The sequence below is a fragment of the Balaenoptera borealis genome (genome assembly GCF_965194805.1).
Source record: "Balaenoptera borealis genome assembly, chromosome: 5".
Lineage (NCBI taxonomy): Eukaryota > Metazoa > Chordata > Mammalia > Artiodactyla > Balaenopteridae > Balaenoptera > Balaenoptera borealis.
In genome coordinates, this window is record NC_138862.1 from 13,623,539 (window position 1) to 13,637,581 (window position 14,043).

The window sequence follows — 14,043 nt, forward strand, 5'->3', positions numbered from 1 at the left end:
TGCTCTAGTGTAAAAGGTACAGAATATTAATAGTTAGGTGGGTTTTCCCCTTCCATCCCCTTCCCACCCTCCACACCCCTCTAGCTTGAGACTTTCACTGTTTCTGTGGTCTCCAGGGACCTCATTAAGACATTCATAAAGGCCTAGACCATGGATATGGAGCGATTCCTCCTGGACTCGTGTGAGATTCTTCTAGAAGACCTTGGAGCTCTTGCTAGGTGGAGAGAGATTCTTCCCTCGTTGGGCCGAGGCTGAGCTCAGAGCCTTGCATTTGGCTGCAAGTGGGGTCTCAGTTCACTGAAATAGCAGCAAAAAAAAAAACCACCTGGCACAACATAAGAGCCAATCAATTGTGTGCATCCAAAGGATGCTGAACGGAGAGTGATGATTCAGTGAGGAGCCATGTGGGAGGGAAGGTGCTTTCAGTTGAGCGCATCCTCAGTTTCCGAATGGGCCAAGGCCCTTTGAGCCTTGGTGCTGTCGCAGTTTCTTTCCGTAAAGAGAGACTTGGATGTAGCATTTTGGAGCCAAGCAAGAAGGTACTGCGTGTGTTCTGGCTCGGGCCACTTTGAATTCATGAAGGAGGAGAAATGAAAGGGAGGAGGAAAGTGTCTTTGGTTAAAAAACAAAACAAAACAATACCCCCCTGCATTATTTAATTCCAGCTTCTACAGAAGGATTTTATTAAAGACCAAAGGATGAGTATATAGGTGAGCATACAGGTGTGTGAGGAGTTACGTGATTGGGAGACAGTGGACCTGGGACCAAGCTTGGCTTGGGATGGGCGGGCAGTGGATGGGGGATGAGGCGAAGGAGATTCAGTTGCTTGTCCTTAAAAACCCCAAACACAGTTCTCTGTGGCCGTGGAGGAGACAGGATACCCTGCCTTCGCAGTGGCTGCTCTTCTGCCTGCCTAGCCGCCCTCCTCCTGGGCCAGGACGTGCTCACCGCGTAAACACAGATCCATCCTAGTTCCTGCTCCTGGCTTCCTCTGCCCTCTGCGGAGGGGATAATGAGCCCTGGAAAGTCACCGGGTCAACTCTGGGGGAGGGGAGGTCAGGGGGAGTCCTGGGTTTGGGAGTCCTCCCTGTGGAGCTGTCAGGACCACGGAAATGGAGTGGATGGGGTTTTCCACCCAATGCTTGCTTTTCAGAAGAGAAGGTGGGCCTCAGGTCTGCAGGTTGAACCTGAGGGGCCCTCAGGAGGGGGTCTGCTTTGCCTCCCCTTTCCCCCAGCCACGTTGGTGGCCCCCTGGGTCTTTGCGGGAGAGATTCCAGCCCAAAGCCTGACCATCCCAGGGTTTCTCAGATCCTGGGGACAAGATCTCTTATGACCCAACCGCATTTCCTGCGCAGGGCAGAGAGTGCTTGGCCGCATTCTGGGCAAAAGAAGATTTTGAGCAGGAATATCTAGGAGAGTCAGGAACTCATTAGCTCGTTCCCACTTGATTTGGGGGCAGTGTTGTAGAGGTTCAGAACTGTGGTTTATTCTCGCCATGACGTTCAGATGTGCATTTTGGTTTTTCTGGACTTAACAGGAGCCTGACCCAACTACTGAGCTAATGTGTTAGTTTTGGTCTCTTTTGCAAAATGTTCTTTTTTTTTTTTTTTTTTTTGGCTGCTCGGCGTGGCTAGTGGGATCTTAGTTCCCTGACCAGGGATTGAACCCGGGCCCTCAGCAGTGAAAGTGTGGAGTCCTAACCCCTGGACCACCAAGTCCCCAAAATGTGCACCTTGATCTCCTCACACACACAAGGATATCCATGGAGGGTGGGAACGTGGGGGGCAAGTTCTTTATCGTGCTGTAGCCACCTGGGTTCTGATAACCATGGAGTCCCTTTCCATGCCTGTAAGGCCCCTAGATCTCTGGGGTACCCTGGTCACTCCTGGTCATGCCTGTTGCCTGGCTTCATGACTAATTCTACCATCTGACATTCTCAAAAGTGCCCCAGTTTTGCTGCCTGGAATCTTGAGTTCCAAGTGTCAGAATTGTAACCCTGATTATGTTTAAGTAACCGTGTAGTATACTTTCCCAGTTGGGAAATCCTGCTGTGTCCTGAGAATGCCCTATGTGCTTTCTTTCATTGAAAAAGTCTTTGGATCCAAAAGTTGTTAGGAGTTTTGAATATTCTTGCCATGGTGAAGCTTTGACCTTATGACGCTTCTTAACTGCCACAGAGAGGGTAGGGGCTCTGTACGAGTTTCTTGTTCTCTTAAGGATCTAACATACATTTCCAGACTGCCTAACTAGGGATGCAGTCCTTGGCTATGACACTTGAGTCAGTTTTGCTCTAATATATTGAAATCACAGTTTCACTCAGTGATGATGACCCACTTCAGTATTTTTCCTGACGTCAAGTATATTCTTACTTCACGTGGATTCTTCAACTCAAGTAATGCCAAGTTTGATTTGTTTCTGGAAACGACGTGCAAAGTAATGATTCCACGTGGTATTAACAAACTAATAGAATAGATGAGCTTGTCATGAAAAACATGTTCTGTCCCCATTTTGTTTTTATTCTGCCCCCTCCTGTACTCTCCAGAAATAATCACTTTTTTGTTCATTTTTGTTTTTAGTTCTACAGGTTGTCTTTATATCACTAAATAATCTGTTTATGCCACTTTTATTTACTGACTTCCTGTTATGACGAATGATAATTTAGCTTACTTATTGCTTCTTATTTCCTTTATTCTCCAGATTTTTGATGATTATATTTATAGTTCAATCTTTGTTACTTATATGGACTAATTTAGTTCCATCAACCAATGACAGGGACTCTTACCTCCTTCCCCTTTGTAAAATGAGAATGTCAGTATCCTGACCTATCTTTCCTCTCCCCTTCCCTTCCTGTTATACCTACAGCTTCTGTCAGATGTCAGGGTTGGTGAGATTGTGTTCTATAAGCACGATAAGCACGACGAAGTCTTCTGTGCCTTGTCTATTTTTTGTTTTGATAATGGCTTTATTAAGATATGATTTACATACTATGCAATTCAGTTCTTTAAAGTGTACAATTCAGTGGGTTTTGGTATATTTACAGAGTTTAGCAGCCATCACTGTAATCAATTTTAGAACATTTTCATCAACTCCGAAAGAAACCCACATCCGTTATCACTTGCTTCCCTTCCGTACCCATCCCGCCAGCCTCCAGTAACCACTAATCTATTTTCCGTCTCTGTAGATTTGCCTACTCTGGACATTACGTATAAATGGAATCATATAATATGTGGTCTTTTGTGACTATCTTCTATCAGCATAATGTTTTCAAGGGTCTTCCATGTTGTGGCATGTCAGTACTTCATTACTTTTTATTGATGAACAATATTTCATTGTATGGATATACCACATTTTATTTATATTCATTCATCTGTTGATGGGCATTTGGGTTATTTCCACCTGTTGACTATTGTGAATAGTTGCTGCTGTAAACATTAGTATACAAATATTTGTTTGAATACTTCTTTTAAATTCTTTTTGGTATATACCTAGGTGTGGAATTGCTGGGTCATATGGTAATTCTGTTTAAACTTCTGAGGAACTGCTAGACTGTTTTCCAAAGTGACTGTACCATCTTACATTTCCACTAGCAGTGAATGAAGATTCCAATTTCTCCATATCCTTGCATTTATTATTACCTGTTTTTTTGTTTGTAGTCATCCTAGTGGGTGGTAGGAGCTATCTCCTTTTGGTTTTGATTTGCATTTCCCTGGTACATAATAATGTTGAGCATCTTTTCATGTGCTCATTGGCTAATTGTATATTTTCTTTGGAGAAATGTCTGTTCAGACCCTTTGTTCATTTTAAAATTTGGTTTCTGTCTCTATTAAATTGTGAGGATTCTTTGCGTATTCTAGATATAAGTTCCTTGTCAGATATATGATTTGCAAACATTTTCTTCATTCTGTAGATAATCATTTCATTTTCTGATGGCATCCTTTACATACTGTTTGCTTTTGAAAAGCTGAAGATCAGTAAAGATGTTTGCTTAGTTATAACTGTCAATAACTGTCAACTTTGCACTCCATAGCCAGGCTATACTAGTTTCATATTTTCTATAGTTATACTGGCATGACTTAAGTTATAGATTGAGAAAAGAAGCACTGGAGACATTATATTTTAAATCTCTGATTTCACATTAGAAAAAAAAAGAGCAATACTTTGTTTACTTTAAAAACTGTGAATGACTGAGTAATTTATTTACCAAAGCTGCGGAAGGGTATATTTCCAAGGTAACTTGAAAGGGAGCTGTCTTTGGGTATCAGCTTTTGGGTGATGAATTTTTTTTGTTGGTTGAAATATTTTTTATTGTGTTATGTTAGGACAGGGGTTCTTAACTGGGGCCAGTTTTGCTCACCAGGCAACATTTGGAAATGTCTGGAGATATTTTTGATTGTTCTACTGGAGAAGTACCTAGCATCTGCCTAGAAGCAAGGAGATACCTGGCATCTAGCTGGTACAGGCCAGGTATGTTGCTAACATCCCGCAATGCATGGGGCAGTCCCCCAGGCGAAGAATTATCTGGTCCATAGTCAGTGGTGCTGAGGTTGGGAAACCCTGCATTCAAAAGACACAAATACTGTTAGAGATCCGCCTATTTAAGTTTCTTTACATAGGAAAGGAACTTATGTTTTGTAGATATTTGGAAGCTAGCTATCTTGAGGCATCAGGTTATTTTGGTTATTTTAAACACTTTGGTTATTATTTTAGCTGGAATTAAATTAATAAAGTGTCTTTCTTTTTTCAGACAGAGTTCTAAAAAATCGGATAATAATTTCAGGCATTTTGGGCTTCTCAGTGCTTGACTAAGTTCAGCTATTTAAAGGCTTCCGGATGTTGCTAATAACTGTTCCCTGAATTCTGCTCTGGTCCCTGTTATGGGAGGGAAAAATATTTGCAGGCTGATAATTATAATGTTCCTCTTCTTAAGCAGTTTGTGGAGCATGAAAAATATTTTTAGAAAAAATGTTTCAAGTGCAGCGCAAGATCTACTGTGAGGTTTTAGAAAAAGTCTTATGAATGTTGGAATAATTATCTCATCTTGAAACCTCTGATTAGAAATTACTTCAATTCTACAGTTATGCCACTGGAACTTTAACATTTCATTGTCATTTAAAAAATTAAAGCTTCATAACTATGGTTTTCACTTAACCTAAACAGTTTAACAATCTAGTTGTTTTAAAATTGATTGAGAAAATGAATCCTGTGTTTTTTTTCCTTATTTTTTCCTTCCCTTCCCTGACAGTTAATTGCTTTAATTTGGGGATCGAATGCCTTGAATGCCTGAAACTTTGGTCCAGTGACTGCTCACCAGTTGTATCAAAGCATTTAAATTACCTTAAAGAAAAAGGTTTGTGGGAGCCTGTGGCATGATTTCAGCTCAGTTCAAGTAACAGAACCCAAATGACCTTCTCTTTCTTGGAGGAAATAGGGTCAAAAGCAGATGGATTTTTTTGGTAGGTGTTGCAGATTAGTTGAGGACCTCGGAGTCTTTAGAGGTCCAAGGGAACGGCCTATTCTTTAAACCAGGACTAGTTAATGTAGCTTATTTGAGTGAGAAGGGCTAAAATTATTCCTCACAGATAGCCTCTGAATTTTAATTGCAGTAATTTGTGTCTTTTTAGCCCGTGATGCAGCAGTTCTGAATCCCATCTAAGTTAGGAAAAGTGAATTTATAGGCCTGCTGGCAACTAGCAATTGGCCATGTATAACGTCTGGACTTTATTACAGCATATGGACCCAGCTCCTCCAACATTCTGGGGCCCAGCCACAGCTAAGACAGCCAAGGGTTATACGTGCAGGTCTATACATACAGCTCTTTGGGGAGACTGGTATCAAGGGCATAAGGTATGGTCTTGGTTGCTGTGTTACGGTTGCTAGAAAACCATAATTTGGGAAAAAAAGGAAAAACCCTTAAATATTAAGGTTTCCATCATGGAAAAGTTATTTGGTGGAATTCTGAAATGGACAGCTTAATTAGGACATGAGTCAAGTTTGATAGTTTAATACCCTGAGTATTACAGCTAACTTAAGGATGCTGTGAGAGTCATGTTTTTGAATTTCCTCCTTTAGTTTGAATAAAATCTCTCTGACCTCTAGCAATGTTAAAATGGTTAATGGCCTTTGATTACCTGGGCTCACCCTTCTCCATTTTTCTCAGACGTTCTGTGGGTTTTTTCCTTACACTTTCTTTGTCTGTCTGGATGATTCTTCCCAAATAACTCATCTTCAAAGTTTTTTTTTTCTTTAATTATAAAGTATTTCTCTTAAATACATCAGATACAAATAGTAAATATAGCCAAATAGCAACAACGAATGTCTTTTAGTGTTGAAGGTAAGTGCAAATCTTATTTTCTTAGGCATAATTTTCTCTAACTGAAAGACTACAATCAGTAGGGGTTACTAGTATAATCAGAAAAATTGCATTAGTTAAATACACATTCATCTTTGGGTAGGTGGCAAGTAGTAGAAACTTAATCTCCCAATTTTTTTTTTTTTTGTAATCCACTTACACATGGGGATTAATAGCGAAGTGTCTTCTCAAAAGTTAGGATTTCGGGAAGAATAAAGACTGTGGATTCCAGCCCTGGAAAGAACAAAGATGAGAAAGCCCTTGGGGGCAACCAAGAATCCCAGTGATTAAATATCAATGGAAGGATTAGCCCCATTGTTGACTGATCCTATCAGGATAGGATTGAACCCAGACCCTCGGTCATCAGAAAGTTGTTGACCTTCGAGGGTTGACTGCATCCCTTTCTTTATACTCCTTTCCCCTTAGACAGTAGTCTTACATCCACAGTTCCAATCACAGTTGTGCCTCATGACCTCAGTTTTTCTCTAGGATTGCTTCCTTGTTCATGAACTAGCCCATCTTCTCTGAAGGTCCTAAAGCACTGATGATTTTCAAGTCAAGCTTAATTCATGCTTGTGCTGGGGCTTCTAGTAAAAGGTGCCTCAAACTGGATGACCTAAGACAATAGACATTTATTCTCTCATAGTGCTGGATGTTCAAAATCAAGATGTTGGCAAGGCCATGTTCTCTCCAAAGGTTCCAGGGTAGAATCTTTTCTTGCCTTTTTCAGCTTCTGCTGGCCGTTGGCATTCCTGGGCTTGTGACATCACTCCAATCTCAGCCTCCTTCTTCACATGGCCATCTTCTCTTGTGGCTGTGTGTCTGTTTCTAAATCTCTTCCTCTCTCTTATTAAGATACCAATTATTGGATGTAGGGCCCATCCTAATCCTATATGACCTCATCTTAACTTGACTATGTCTGCAAAGATCCAATTTCCAAATAAGGTCGTAGTCATAGTTACTACAGGTTAGGGCTTAAACATACCTTTTTGGCGGACACAGTTTAACCCACAAGTATGTCCAACCACTCCATTAGACTGCCTGTTAAAATCACTTAAGAACGTGTCATATGGGTGTGTACTTACTGCTGAGAAATGTGACTTTCCTAAAGCTTAGCTCTGATATGTCACCATGTGTTTTAAGCTTTCAAAGACTCTATCTAGTCCTTTGGTCCCAGCCCTGCTTTCCCATTTTATCTCTCAAGACTCCTTTCTCAAATACTTAGAGCCAGTGAAACAGGAGTCCCGTTTGCCCTGGGATATATCCTATTCTCATTTTTTTGCATGCGTTGTGTCTAGATCTGGACTGCTCCCATTTTTGCTTGCCCTTCTTCCAGGTCTGGTTGAAATCAGCCATCCTTATGCAGTTTCCTTGATGTTCTAGTGTTTAATGGCTCTTTTATTTTATTTATTTTATTTATTTATTTATTTATTTATTTATTTATTTATTTATTTATTTATTTATTTATTTTTGGCTGTGCCACACGGCTTGCAGGATCTTAATTCCCTGACCAGGGATCAAACTCGGGGCCCCTGCAGTGAAAGTGCTGAGTCCTAACCAACCACTGGACCATCAGGGAATTCCCTAATGGCTCTTTTAGGTGTGTTATCATACTCTGTCTGTGTCTCTGTGAACACTTTTCCTAGGCTGCAAACTTTTTTTTTTTTCTCCTGGGAAGTCTCAAAAGTTTGTCATTTGGATTTCACAATCACTTCAAGAAAGGTCCTACTAAGCGCACTCTATGGGCAAGAAAAATCGTGGCTTGGAAGGTTCACGATTAGCCCAAAGAAACCAGGTGGAGAGGCCCAGCTGGAAATCTCACTAAATCTTCAGGCACCAAATGGCAAGCGATTACCATGGTATTGCGGATTAGAGGTCATCATACACTCTCAATAGACATTGAAGAGAAGCCCCAAAGACAGAACAGTTACCCAGTTTTCCTGGGAAGATTTGTGGATTCTGGGATCCACAGAGGGGACATGAGAATGGGCTTGACCCTAGACTGCAGACTTTTTGAGGGCAGGGTCTCAGCCAAATTGATCTTGGTTTTGCCCATGACGCCCCTGTGGAGGAGCTCGATACAGGTTAGCATACACTTGCCCCCAACTTAAAACATCAGCAGTCAGGATATATGCATGGTGCTCTGGTCTTTGCCAAGACGGTGGGCTCTGCAAGGTGGCAGCTAAGGGATGAGAAGCCTAAGGTGGTAAAGGCTGTACTCAGGAGAGACTAGGGACAGGCATATTCCCTAAGGACCCACTGGCAAGGACCCACTGGCAAGAAGGTGTCTTAGTTGCTGGTGAGCAGTCTTCAGCCAGGATGAAGCTGATGCTATAGCAAGAGTGAAAACTAGGCAGCACGCATTCTGAGGGGGAAGATGGGTGGGTGGGTGTCTTAGTTCGAGTTGCTGTAATGAAACAGCACAGGCTGGGTGAATTAAACAGCAGACATTTACTTCTCAGAGTTCTGGAGGCTGGAAGTCCTGAGATCGGGGTACCTGAACGGTCAGGTTCTTGGCGAGAGCCCTCTTCCTGGTTGTGGCTTCACATGGCCTTTCCTTGTTGCATGCACACACACAGAATTCTTCTCTTATCTTCTTTTTATAAGGACGTTATATTTCATCATGGGGGCTCCACCATCTTGACCTGATCTAAATCTGATTACCTCCCCCAATTGCCCCCTCATCACACTGGGGATTAGGGCTTCACCTTTTAATTTTTTGAGGATACAAATATTCAGTCCACAGCGGTGAGCAAGCAGCCAGGCACACAATTTGGAACCAGCAGATAAACAGGAACCAGAAAACAAAGAAAAAGTCCGAGAGCATTGCACCAATATGTCTTTAATTCTGAGGTGAGCTATTCCACACCTGGACTTTGTTAAGGGTCATGGGGGCTCGGGGCTAAGCAGCCCAGGACCTAGCCTGCAGGTGGATGGGGGAGGAATTTATACCTGGATACTGAAATTCTCTGTGCAGAAAATAATGGAAGAGCCTGAGGGTGGAAGTGAGGGATGGGGGCTGGTAGAAATAGCAAGAGGTGGAGTCCTGTGCCTGCAGGAGAATGCAATGTGGCTGGGAGGTGAAAGTATCCCACGATATGCAGAGGGACCAGATGGTAAAAAGGGGATCTTCATGGAGGGTGGTCCCTTGATGGATGACTTGTAGCATGTGGTGGGTGCAGTGTTGAGAGCAGAGCATTAATTGCATGTGACCACAGAGGGAGGGATGAAGGCCACTGGCTCTAGAGAAAGTGAAATCTCAAATTGCTGGTTGAAATCAGATAAGGGTTCAGGCCTCTGCTTTGGCACTGCCAAACTATTTGCTAGTCGGGGGCAGCAGGAGCTTCTAAAGGAACTTTGTGCTGCACAGATCAGCTTACTCTTTAAAATGTATTTTTATTTGCTGTATGTTTGTTTGTTGTAAGAACAATCAAGTACATTTAAAAGGAGCCATTCTCCAACATTGCTGCTATGGGAACACACTGTTGCTTTTGGTTTTTCTCTGTTCTTATCTTTTCCTGCCCTTTTTACATATTTGTAACTCTTGCATAGATACAGCTTTGTATTTTGTTTCTTTTCATGGGACATTGCATCATCAACTCCTATAAAGTAGCCATGTGGACAAATGTAAAAAGAACTGTGCTTACACGCAGGTACAAACTCCTAGTGGGGATAAACCAATGATGACATTTGTTGCTGGAAGTTCTGTTGAGTTGAAAGAATTGGCAAAATGTCTGGACCATTAAGAAAATGGATTTTGTGATTAGTTTTAAAACTCGGCCAGACAACAGGGTCCTACTGTATAGCACAGGGAACTGTACTCAATATCCTGTGATAAACCATAATGGAAAAGAATATGAAAAATAATATATAAGAGAGTTACTTTGCTGTACAGTAGAAATTAAACACAACATTGTAAATCAACTATACTTCAATAAAATTAAAAAAAAAACTAATGGGAAAAATCTAGACTTCAGAAAAAAGAAAAATAATTACAATTCATTGAATCATACCAAATATGTAAAATTTCATAATAATGTAAAACATAACAAACCTCACTGGTTGCCACTGAAGTTTACTAGGGCACCAGTGTATCTGCAAATTGATAAATAAAAAGAAAGAAATCAGCAAAAAACAAGCAAAAAAACAAAACCAACAACCACAACAACAAAACTAGGCAAACCAACTAGTTTTTCTGCAAATCAGATTTGTAAAGTAACATATACCCCTTGGGTTAGTCTTTGTTTTTGACATAGCATCTCTTCCTTAAATGCCTTCTGTAGTTTCAGGTCAGTAGGGAGACCACATAATAATTGTATGGTATCTGTTTCAAGACATTTTCTTTTGATTTTTATAAAGTAAGTTGATATTAAACTTTTATCAATTAAGAAAATATAAAAGTAGCCAGGTTATGTCCATACTTGTTGTTTATGATGGTCACATGTTCCAGTGAGCTGGTCACTTACATAACCATCCTCCTGTAATCGAATATTTGTTGTGTTTCTTTTTTTAATCACTATCTTAAGATTCCTTTGAAGTTCTTGATGTATACTTTGCTTTTTTCCTTTTTTTTTTAAACTTGTTTTTCTCAGGCTAAATTCTCAGGATGTGGTATTTGTATTAAATATGACATTTAAAAAATGGCTCTTGATTTGAATTACCAAACTGAAACTGTGCACCTCAGATTGGGACTTGAACCACGTGCTGGGACTCAAACCCAGCCTAAACCCAGATTGGGACTTGAACCCACACAGCCAGGGCTCGAACCCGGCCAAAACTCAGACTGGGACTCAAACTCACGTGGCCGGGATTCAAACCCGGCCAAAACCCTGATTGGCACTTGAACCCACACGGCCAGGACTCGAACCCACGTGGCTGGGATTCGAACCTGGCCAAAACCCATGGTCTTCCAACTGAGATCACACACCTGGTTTCAGGACTTAATGAAGCTCAGGTTCTTGATGTCTCATCGCAGAAAGAATTCAGTGAGAGACAAAGTGATGGGTAAGAAGTGGATTTATTTAGAGAGAAACACACTCCGCGGACAGAGTGTGGGCCATCTCAGAAGGTGAGAAAGGCACCAGGGTGTGGGGTTGTCAGTTTTTATAGGGGTGGGTAATTTCATAGGCTAATGAGTGGGAGAAGGATTCCAGCTATTTTGGGAAGGGGTGGGGATTTCCAGGAATTGGGCCACCGCCCACTTTTTGATCCTTATGGATCCTTGGAACTGTCCTGGAGCCTGTGGGTATGTCATTTAGCTTGCTAATGTGTTACAGTGAGCATATACTGAGGCTCAAGGTCTAGTGGAAGTCAACTTGTCCGCCATCTTGGACCCATTTGGTTCTAATCAGTTTATGTCATGTCCTCGGGCTATGTCATTCTTTCAGAGGTTGTGCCCTGCCCCCTTCCCTCCTGTTTCAAAACTGCTTTAAAACGCTTTGATCAAAAAAAAAAAAAAAAAGTCTTGATCAGTTCATATGTATGAGTATATTGACGTCACCATGCCTAATCTGCACTGGGTCTTTATTTAATTTTATTTTGTTACTGTTAACATAATAATAAAGAATCTCTCTCTCTCTCTCTCTTTGCTTTTCAGGTAGACTGAACTTTTTGTGTTTATGATTTTGAACATTGTTTCAAGCTTTTAGAAAACACTGTTATTGGCTTATCTCTTAAATCCTTTACATTCTCTGAAGCAAAATAAATAAAATAAAAACAAGGAAGAACTTTCTTTGGATTCCTCATCTGTGAGAGAATGAGGTTGAAGCAGAATTGTTCTGAGAGCCTTTCTAGCTTCCAACGTCCATGTCTTTGGGTTTATGAACCCAAAGTTTAAAAAGTGAACGGGATGCAACATTAAGAGTTCTGATGCCCAGGCTGGTGAAATGGTTGTAGGTGACCTGTTGCGGCTAGTTTTTGTTTTTGTTTGTTTTTTGTTAATAGAGTTTGGTTTATAGAGCAGTTTTAGTTCATAACAAAATGGAGCTGAAAGTTCAGAGAGTTTCCGTATATCCCCTGTCTCCACACATGCACGGCCTCCCCCATGATCAACGGCCCTCACCGGAGAGCTGCACTGGTTACAATCAACGAATCTACACCGACACATCATTACCTGGAATCCATAGTTTACATTAGGGCTCGCGGTTGGTTGGTGCACATTCTCTGTGTTTGGATTAATGTATAGTGACATGTGACTACCATTATAGTGTCATATCGTAGTTTCGGTGCCTTAAAAATCCTCTGTGCTCTGCCTGTTCATCTCTCTTTCCCCCCAGCCCCTGGCAACCACTGATCTTTCTGCCATCTCCATAGGCTTGCCTTTTCCACAATGTCATATAGTTGAGTTGTGGCTGGTTTTAAGGAGGCTGACAATCACTGTTGAGAATCATCCCTCAGGAGTCTTTCCCCACCATTCCCTGCCCTTCTACCGTGATTGCCTCTAGATTGGGAACTTAGAGTTGGAGGGATTGATAAGGTCCTCCCAACTCCAGACTCTTTTCTGTGACTCCCTGGCTGAGGAATGTCACGTGAGCCTTTGCTGCAGTTGTCATTATGGAGCTGAGAGGAGAACAGAAGACCGAGAGGCAGAGGGTCTGGGTTCCAGCCCTGGCTCTGACTTGGATTAGCTGAGTCACTTGCCCTTTCTGAGGCTGGCCCTTCCATTGCCCCTTTGTGGAGGCATGCCAAGCGGTGCCTGCTCCCACGTTGTAGGGTTGACACGAGATATGTGTCGGCTGGCCTTCGCTGACACCGAAGGAAGGTGGCACAAACGGCAGTCTGAAGAGGCTGATGCTGGGTCAGCCTGGTCCTTGGTTGAGCCAGTGAATTGTTAGAAAGTTGTTCCCTGCAGGGAATGGAGGTCTCTCTCCCTGAAACTTCCTCCCGTTGATGCCAGCTGTGTCCTGTTGGGGCACAAAGCCAACCCTGCCCCATAACCGTTTGTGGGTGGCTGTCTTGCCTCCCCCCATCTCACTCCAGAAGCTCTTTCCAAGCAAAACTTCTCTGCTCCTTCCTCTATCCCTTGTATCACATGGATTCTCCTTCTCCTTCTCCTCCCCCTTCTTCTCCTTCTCCTTCTTCTTCTTCTTCTTCTCCTTCTCCTCCCCCTCCTCCTCCTTCTCCTCCTCCTTCTTCTTCTTCTTTTTCTTCTTCTTCTTCTTCTCCTCCTCCTCCCCCTTCTCCTCCTCCTCCTCCTCCCCCTCCTCCTCCTTCTCCTCCTTTTCCTTCTTCTTTTTCTTCTTCTCCTTCTCCTTCTTCTCCTCCTCCCCTCCCCCTCCCCCTCCTCCTCCTCCTCCTTCTCCTTCTTCTTCTTTTTCTTCTTCTCCTTCTCCTCCTTTTCCTTCTTCTTTTTCTTCTTCTCCTTCTCCTTCTCCTCCCCTCCCCCTCCCCCTCCTCCTCCTCCTTCTTCTTCTTTTTCTTCTTCTCCTTCTCCTCCTCCTCCCCCTCATCTTTCTTCTTCTTCTCCTCCTTGTCCTTCTCCTTCTTCTCCTTCTTCTTCTTCCTCCTCCTCCTCCTCCTTCTTCTTCTTCTTTCAGATTCTGTAATATATTTTAGTAGGGAGATGTCAATTTAACTAAAAGCATGAAGACTTTTCTTTTTTCAATTCATTTTGCCTTTTTATTGACGTATAGTTAACTTACAATGTTGTGTTAGTTCCAGGTGTACAGCAAAGTGATTCAGTTTTATATATATAT

The 14,043-nt window shown here is 42.1% G+C and overlaps 1 protein-coding gene across 4 annotated transcripts in view; it reads left to right on the forward strand.

Moving 5' to 3' along the window:
* The window catches only part of LOC309629566 (uncharacterized protein), a gene marked incomplete at its 5' end in the record, with an annotated part of 203,825 nt that overhangs the window by 120,154 nt on the left and 69,628 nt on the right, over positions 1 to 14,043 (forward strand). The window contains one exon of one of the 4 annotated variants that reach the window (XR_014245112.1): positions 11,946 to 13,534. The exons of the other annotated variants lie outside the window; for them this stretch is intronic. Of the gene's footprint in view, positions 1 to 11,945; positions 13,535 to 14,043 lie in introns of those variants that run through there. 4 annotated transcript variants of the gene reach the window in all.